Raw genomic sequence first — 7,955 nt, forward strand, 5'->3', positions numbered from 1 at the left:
TGCCTCCCCCTGACCTGAACTGTGCACATATTCCCATCATAAACAACCAGGTAAGGTACAGGATCAAAAACTAAAAGTTGATAGCTGCATGAGACTTACTGGGTTATAAACACAGTGTTTAATGATCAAGTATCTGTGTATAACGTCCCCTGAATTCCCTTTTGTACTCACTCAGAAAAGAAAGAATATGAATAATTTGATTGCATTCCCTACATTTTTAGAATGAAGATAACCATTTTTTCTTTCATTATGGTATAGTTAATAGCTTATGAATGCTAATAAACCTGTATATTAGCGATAATGTTCCCATATTAGAGATAATGTTCATTTTCTGAGGAACATAACTTACCACTTAAATCTTCAAGTAATGAATTCATAGATGTGCAATCAGAAGAGTATGAGAAGCAAATAACGACAACTGCTTATTAAGAAATTACTTGTATTACAACAGTGTCCCAGACTAAGTATTCAATTATCATGCTACTGACCCTTAACCATGAGCCCACACAACCTAAAGTTGCCTTATTTCTGAAAAAGTGTGACATGGTAGTTTCATTGTGAATTATTATGATCAATACATTTAGAAGGAACAGGAAGGTGTATCTGTTCAATGAAATACATCTGAAGTGTTCTGAGGTTGAATCACTGCTCTCATGTAGTTATTAGGGCTAGCTTTCTCCTGTATTTGCATTTTTTGATGCTTTCACCCTTTTGGATGGTGGCATGTGAACACCTTTTATAAGTTTCTCCACTAACACTGACAGAACTCTAGGACCTTGGAAATACCCTAGTAACACTGTTTCATTCTGTAACTGTGTTGGCCACTAATGTCACTCTCCCTGAAGCCCTGGGGATCCAGGCTCTCACTCCAATGGCTATTGTAGTGTGACCTTGACATCTTTAGTTTCCATTTAAATCAGATTTCCCTCCTTGACAAGAGAATTGAAATAGAAGTTGTTTCTCTTTTATCCATATTCATCAATTTTCTTCCACCATGGCAAAAATAGGTGGATTGCCTTTTATTGCCTATTGTGAACAGAATTATACTTTATCAGATATGCAAATCATTGGAATATGCTAATATCTAGATTGAAACAGAAATGTTGGCAACAATGAACATATTCTTCTACCCTCTCTAGTGGGACAGGAAACCATTGCCACATATGGTTAAAACATTAGAAAAGTGACTATGTTACTTAGAAATTGAATTCTTAATTTTAATTAATTTTCACTAATTTTGAACTTCAAAATTCACATATAGTTAATCGCTACACTATTGAACAAGTTGGATGTAGACTGTGGTTTCCTTTAAAATTTTAGCTTATTCTTTTTAAGCTCTAAGATTGTACCTGTAACAAACAAGTTCCATTAATAGTATTTATTAAACTAGTAAGTGGGTGAGCTGTGATTGTGTACTATAAGATTAGTTTCCAACTTCCAGGAAAAATGAAATAATAAACACGTGGAACTAGGACACAACACTGAGCTCAGAACAGTGTGTTCAATAAGTAATAGGTACATGTATATTTTAAAGCAGTTTCTTGTAAAGTTGCTTCTGAATATGTTCTTTCACTCTGCAATGCAAACAGGGAAGTGTGAACAAAAGATGAACTCGGCAAACTAGACAATATCTTTAAATTTGAAAGAATGCAAAAACAAAGGCAAATTGTTCACTTCTGCTGGCCAACCCCTCTCAGATCTCACCCAGGAAAACTGTTCAAAGCAGAAGAATATGCAGAGGCAGGCACTATATTTTTCATAAAGTGTCCACAGATAATATCTCATTTGAAAGACTACTGATCCTCTCAAGAAAACTGTACGGTAATTCAGCCCGATTCAAAAGCATGTTTTACTACAGTGGCACAACCATCAATTCTTCGGTATCTTCTGCCCTTGGTTTTTCATATGACAAAAAAAAAATTGTAAAAAAAAATGCATATTTTTATTGAAGTTTTTATTTCTCTCTTTAAATGACTAAGAAAGTTGGAGTATACCTTAGTTTGAAAAAAAAATGACTTTTCCTTATAAAACCTTAAAAATGAGAAATTAAAGAATTTTCAGGGAGTTAACAATGCTACGTTGATGCAATGTTCTAATGATAATTATTTAAAATTTTGATTATTCTGTCATAAATCTTTGATATTATTGACCCTGGTATAGCTTACATAGACTTGACCTAGAATATTAACATATAGTAAGAGGCCTAATTGTTCATGAAAATCTCCAAAAGTTTAGGGAAACTGCTTCTAAAGTTTATTAGTAGAGGCCTCCTTGGTGGCTCAGGGGTTAAGTCTAACACTATCAATCTATCGCCAGCCACCAAGGTATGAGTTCCATCCCTGGCCAAGGAGCTAAACTACATGGTGCATCAGACCTTTCCTGTCTAGCCCACTGCTCCCCTCAGCGGTGCATTTCAGTAGATCTGCCTGTTCTACTCCCCACTCTGTCTCTGGTGAATCTTCTCACCCTCTGCACCTCTGACCTATACCCAGTTCTTGTATGCATAAATAAAAATCTTTAAAAAAATAAAGTTAATTAACAGAGAGAAATCCAGTGATTGAAGCTTAATCCAGAAAAACTGAGTATCTTCTGGAGTAAAACAAGATTGTAATAAGGACTAACTCTTTTTCATAGTTAGTCCAAGGACTAACCAATTCTATTTGTAATTTCCTATCATATTTTAATTAATTAACACAATAGCACAAAATCTATTCCTAAAATAGAAATAGTCACATTTATATCCTGGCAGAATCTGTGGGATCTAAAGAAACTTACTCAGTCTCTTTATATCTCTGTTTTTACCTGATTAAACTGTGAAGTTAGAACATTGCCATAGACAGTGCCAAGGTGGGGGGCAGATCACTGTCTATGGGGTCTCACCTACATGCTGACAATTGCAAGATCACTCAGGCTCAGGGAACAGCAACAATGGGGTTTATTTAAAAAACAGGAGATTGGAAAAACAGTTTCTAAGGCCCCAAGTGGCCATCTGTCTCACCCCAGTGTCCTGTAGTCACAAACAAAAGTCACTCATGCAAGACTGCTCTGTTCCATCAACAAAGGCCTGGAGTTGGCAGCAGACAAGTAAACAGTGAACCAGGATCCAAATTCTGGTGACAGCAGGAGGTGCTCACAGGTGAGGCCACTGAGGTAACATTGCAGCAGCCCACAGCAACAGTCCAAAGGCCAGGCTGGACAGCTCTAGAAGCCTAGAAGCCAGCATGAACAGCAATGGAGGCAACAGCACCTAGAGGTGGTGCCAGATGATCAGAAGCAGTGGGTGCCTCTCAAAGGTGGCAGGACAGAGAGTACCAGTCACCTGATAGCAGTACTGGTCAGCACTGGGCAGTAGTACCAGTCACCACTTGTTACCAGGAGGTGGCATTAGACACACCAGTGTTACAGCTCTTTGTGAGCTATCAGTGTAAACCAATAGCTAACAGCTTGTTGAGACACCAGGTTGGTGACATTTCTCCTTGCAAGTGATTTCAGAGGCAGGTCTTGAGGCAGGTGCAACAGCTAGGTTTCAGGGGAGGTCTATGGAGGTCTGCAGAGGTCTACGGAATCCTGTGGAAGTCATCTGCTTCATTTTTCTCACTTTGGATGAATCCTTCTCACTTCAGCATTGGCTCCTGTTCTGCCTCATATCCTCCTCAGGTTTCCCACCCTACAAGGCTGATTGGACTATTTTTGCATCCTAAGGGATTGATTGGTGCCATGAAGCAGTCAGCTTGCTGAATTTGTGATCCACATAATTTTTGATCTCAAACCTTTTACTGACAGCTGGAGAGCTCAAACCCAATCGGTCCATTTAGGATCCTGGTGCCTAATACAAATGGAAACCCCCCACCTGCCCAGGACCTGACTCTCACTGAGGTCAGGGAAGGCTTTTGCCATTGTGCTCCAGGGAGCCACATCTGGAGCTTAGGGGAGGCTACAGGCACACTGACTTTCAGCTAGGCCAGGTGTAACAATGTGGTCTGGGGGCTGCAACTGCACTGGACAGGGTTCCAGCTCTTGCAGTGTGGGTTCCAGTGGTTGCCCACCATGTTGGTGAGGCACTCCACAGGCCTCTACTACATGCAGGTCCAAAGGAGGCCAATACTCCTCCACAGGGCCAAACCAGGAGCCATGCAGCTGACAGAGGAGACAGCACTGATGAGGCAGCATGTCCTGGAGGTGCAGGGTGGGGTATCCATGCTCTGCTGCCTCCTGTCAGCTGTTTTTAGAGCAGCCTGGGCACTGCCCAAAGGCAGTGCATTCTGAGCCAGCTTCTGGAGCCCAGCAGGCCCTATTGTACTGGGGGTCTCAAGGTAGGGAAAAGTCAGCCACTGCTGCTCACATAGACACCACAGGAGGCACAGGGGCTCCGGCGCTCAAACCTAGCTAGCATGGGGGAGCTCACTTCAGACCTGATGCTAAAGAAACTACTGTCACTGTTTCTGCTGCTGCCGCCATCTTCAGAGTGGCTTTGTTGGCCATTGGAGCCCTAGGGGGCCACTTACACGGGGGGTGGTGGGTGGTAAAAAGACTGCCACCACTGCTGCTTTCATAGAAGGCTGCACCAGTGGGCCACAGGCTGGGCATGTTGGGGATAGCAGTGTCAACCAAGTGTGCAGGCCTCAGGGTTCAGGCAGCTTATGTTGCAGAGATCCAGTTTCAGAATGGTTAATAAAGAGTATCTCTGTATTAGTGAGTGAGGGTTGCCACAACAAAACAGGTTCAGACTGTGAGGTTTGAAGAACAAAATATATTTTTCTTACAGTTATCCAGAATCAGTTTCTTGTAAGGCTTCTCCATGGCTCACAGATGACCACTTTTTTAATGTGTCCTCACATGGTCTTTCCTCTCTGTCTAGGCATTCTTGATATACTTTTCTATGTCCAAATTTCCTTTACTTACAAGACCATAGATTGGATAAGTGCCTACCCTAACAGTTCCATTTAACTTAATCACTTCTCAAAGGTCCTATCTCCAAATGTTATCATATTCTGAGGTACTACCAAGGGTTAGGGCTTCAACATATGACCATGGGGGTATCCCTCTCAGTCTTGCGTGAGAGTCTCATGAATATACATTATGATTAGCTAATAATATGATTAGTCTTTTAACCATGCATTCACAGGACTTTCCTTATGTTATCTTCTGTGATACTGTCTAACTCACATACTATTTTGAACTAAGTCTCTTAAATTAATTGTTGAGAGAGACAGCTCTGGCTATGATACCGGTCTAGTCTTCTTTTTTGTAAAAGGTTCAATAGTATAATAATAACTACCATTTTTAGAATAGTGATAATATGGCTAGTATCATGCTAAGAACAGAGTATATATTAAGTTCATTTTCCTTTGCAAGTAATCTCAGAGGTAGATGTCAATATCATCCTAGTTTCAGGTGATGAAAGTTGGCACAGGGCTACTAAGTGGGAGAACTGGAATTTAAAGCCAAGTGATCTGAATTCAGAGAGCAAACAGCAGGCTTTCTTTTGAAATCTTAAATAGCATTTTAATTTGTCCCTTTTTGTTTTCTTTTTTACCCTTAAGCAAATCCTTTACATCTGAATGTCTTCATGTGAACTTCCTCTTTTACAGAGTTTTTGCAAAAGCAGGTGAATTTATATTTAGAGAAACACTTAGAAAATTGCAAAAGAGTAGAAAGTTATTTTTTTCATGATTTCTAAAAGTTGACACACCTGAATACACCTGAATAGGAGTTAGTGGCTCTCTTTTGGGAGACTTGCAGATCTCCTCAATGTCATCAATGAGAGACTAGTCAAGATAAAGCTAACTTACAAGTCCATTGCATTTGGAAATGAACAAAACTGAGGCACAGACAGAACCTCACATTCCAATAAATTAATTCACCTATTCATTCACTACTTAATATATCCTCAAAAAAGCTATTTCTACAGGAGGGGATTCAAATAGATAAAGGCCTATAATTAATACAATGTTATTGTTTCTATAATAGAACTCAATATACAGAAAAGGAACAACTCGTTCTGATGTTAAAGAAATAGGTAGTAAGGACATCAAGGAAAATCTCATAGAACATACGACATTTATAGAATGAGTGGCATATCCTAAAATGGGAAAAGGTGAGGGAGACATTATAATTACAACGTGAAGCATTAAAAGGTAAAGCCTGCTCCTGAGTTAGCAAGCCACTCATGCAAATTTAGCCATAGGATGTCTAGATGGGACCAAGTCTGGTGGAGGAGCAGGGGGGATGGCTAATGTCAAAGTTGTGATTGTTATCTAGAAAAGAATGCTATAATACTAAAAATAAGTATTTTCATGTAGGTATAAGCAAGTGACAGGGGATCTGTTCACACTCTATTTTGTTTTCCTTTTCTACCACTATCCCTTACCCATTGGACATGTTTTCCTACCTCTCTCCCTTTTAACCTCAGAAACCGCCCTTCATTGGTGTTCCATAGCTTTTATAAATATTTTGCTTTGTTGAATGGTCCAATATGTAAACATCTAACATGTCCTTGGCATTCTGATGTTTTATTTTGTATAATTCTCCCAAGGTCCTTTCTTTTTTCAGTAAATGGAACACTTCCATTTTCCTTATGCCTGACAAATATTTCATTATGTGGCTATAACACATCTTCGTAGTCAAATCCTCTGTTAGTGGACTATGAGGTTGTTTTGATGTCTTAGCTTTACAATACTGTTGCAGTAAACATTGAAGAGCATACAATCTTTTCAATTAGCAATAATCAATTAGCAATAATCGCGCCTTGAATAAACCTCATTGGCTACGGTACTGCCACTGCGCAAAGCTGAAGAGCATACAATCTTTTTAAGTTGATGTTTGTATGTTCTTTGAATTGATGTCCAAAAATGGGATTGCTGGGTTATATGGTATTTCAAAATGACTGTATCATTTTACATTCTCAACAACAATGCAAAAAGATTCCTCTTTCTTCCTATCCTCACCAGAGCTCATTTTTGGGGTCTTTTTAATATGTGCCATTGTCAGAGTTGTGAACTAACATCTTATTGTGGTTTTAATCTGAATCTCCATTATTAAAAGCAATTATAAAACTTTTTCCATATATCTATTGGCTTTTTAAAATATCCTCTTCGATGAATTCTCTATTGAGATCAGTTGGGTTATTTGGTTATTTGTTGTTAAATTGAAGAAGTCTTTTGTATATATATTGGATATTAACTGCTTTTTGTCTAATTTGTGAATTTTCTCCCATTCAAGAGGATATCATTTTTTAAAAGATATATTTATTTATGCATACAAGAACTGGGGTACAGGCCAGAGGAATGGGGGGTAAGAGGATTCACCAGAGACAGAGTGGGGAAAAGAAGGTGGGTTGACTGAAATACATTGCTGAGGGGAGCAGCAGGGAAGACAGGAGAGGTCTACTGTGCCATGTGGGTTAGCAACTTGGCCAGGGATCGAACTCCTAATGCAGTGGCTGCGGATAGCTTCATAGTGCAGAAACTTAACCCCTTCTGCCACTAAGGAGTCCCTCATTTTTTAATATGAAAATCTTCACAAATTTGCATGTCATCTTGTACAGAAGCCATACTAATTCTTCTCTGTATTGTTCTCTGTATGTGCTATTGAAGTAATCCCGGGATGTCTTTTTAATATAATTATATTTTTCCTTGATATATAAAAACTGTTAAATTTGGATAATCCCAATGTTTATTTTAACTTTTATTTCCCTTGCCATAGGGGTCAAATCTCCAAAAGCGTATTTATCACCAATGTCATGAAATATATCACCATTGTTTTCTTTGATATATTTTAATATCATGGGTCTTGTGTCTACACAATTTTTTCTTAAAGACAATCTAATGTCAATATTTGGAAATCTCTTAAAACACAAGCAAATAGACACATTGGATTAGTTATGATACTTTTACATCCATATAATTTAGAAGATCTGATTTAAGACAGTGGAAGTTGAAAATAGAGAATGGGGG

The 7,955-nt window shown here is 38.8% G+C and overlaps 1 pseudogene; it reads right to left on the reverse strand.

The window, feature by feature from the left end:
• Positions 1-6,671: 6,671 nt before the first annotated feature.
• LOC119246914 (U4 spliceosomal RNA) lies at positions 6,672-6,792 on the reverse strand (annotated as a pseudogene).
• Positions 6,793-7,955: the final 1,163 nt, after the last annotated feature.

The sequence above is a fragment of the Talpa occidentalis genome, unplaced genomic scaffold, assembly GCF_014898055.3.
Source record: "Talpa occidentalis isolate TD23 unplaced genomic scaffold, MPIMG_talOcc4v2.1 talOcc4.156, whole genome shotgun sequence".
Taxonomy (NCBI): Eukaryota; Metazoa; Chordata; class Mammalia; order Eulipotyphla; family Talpidae; genus Talpa; species Talpa occidentalis.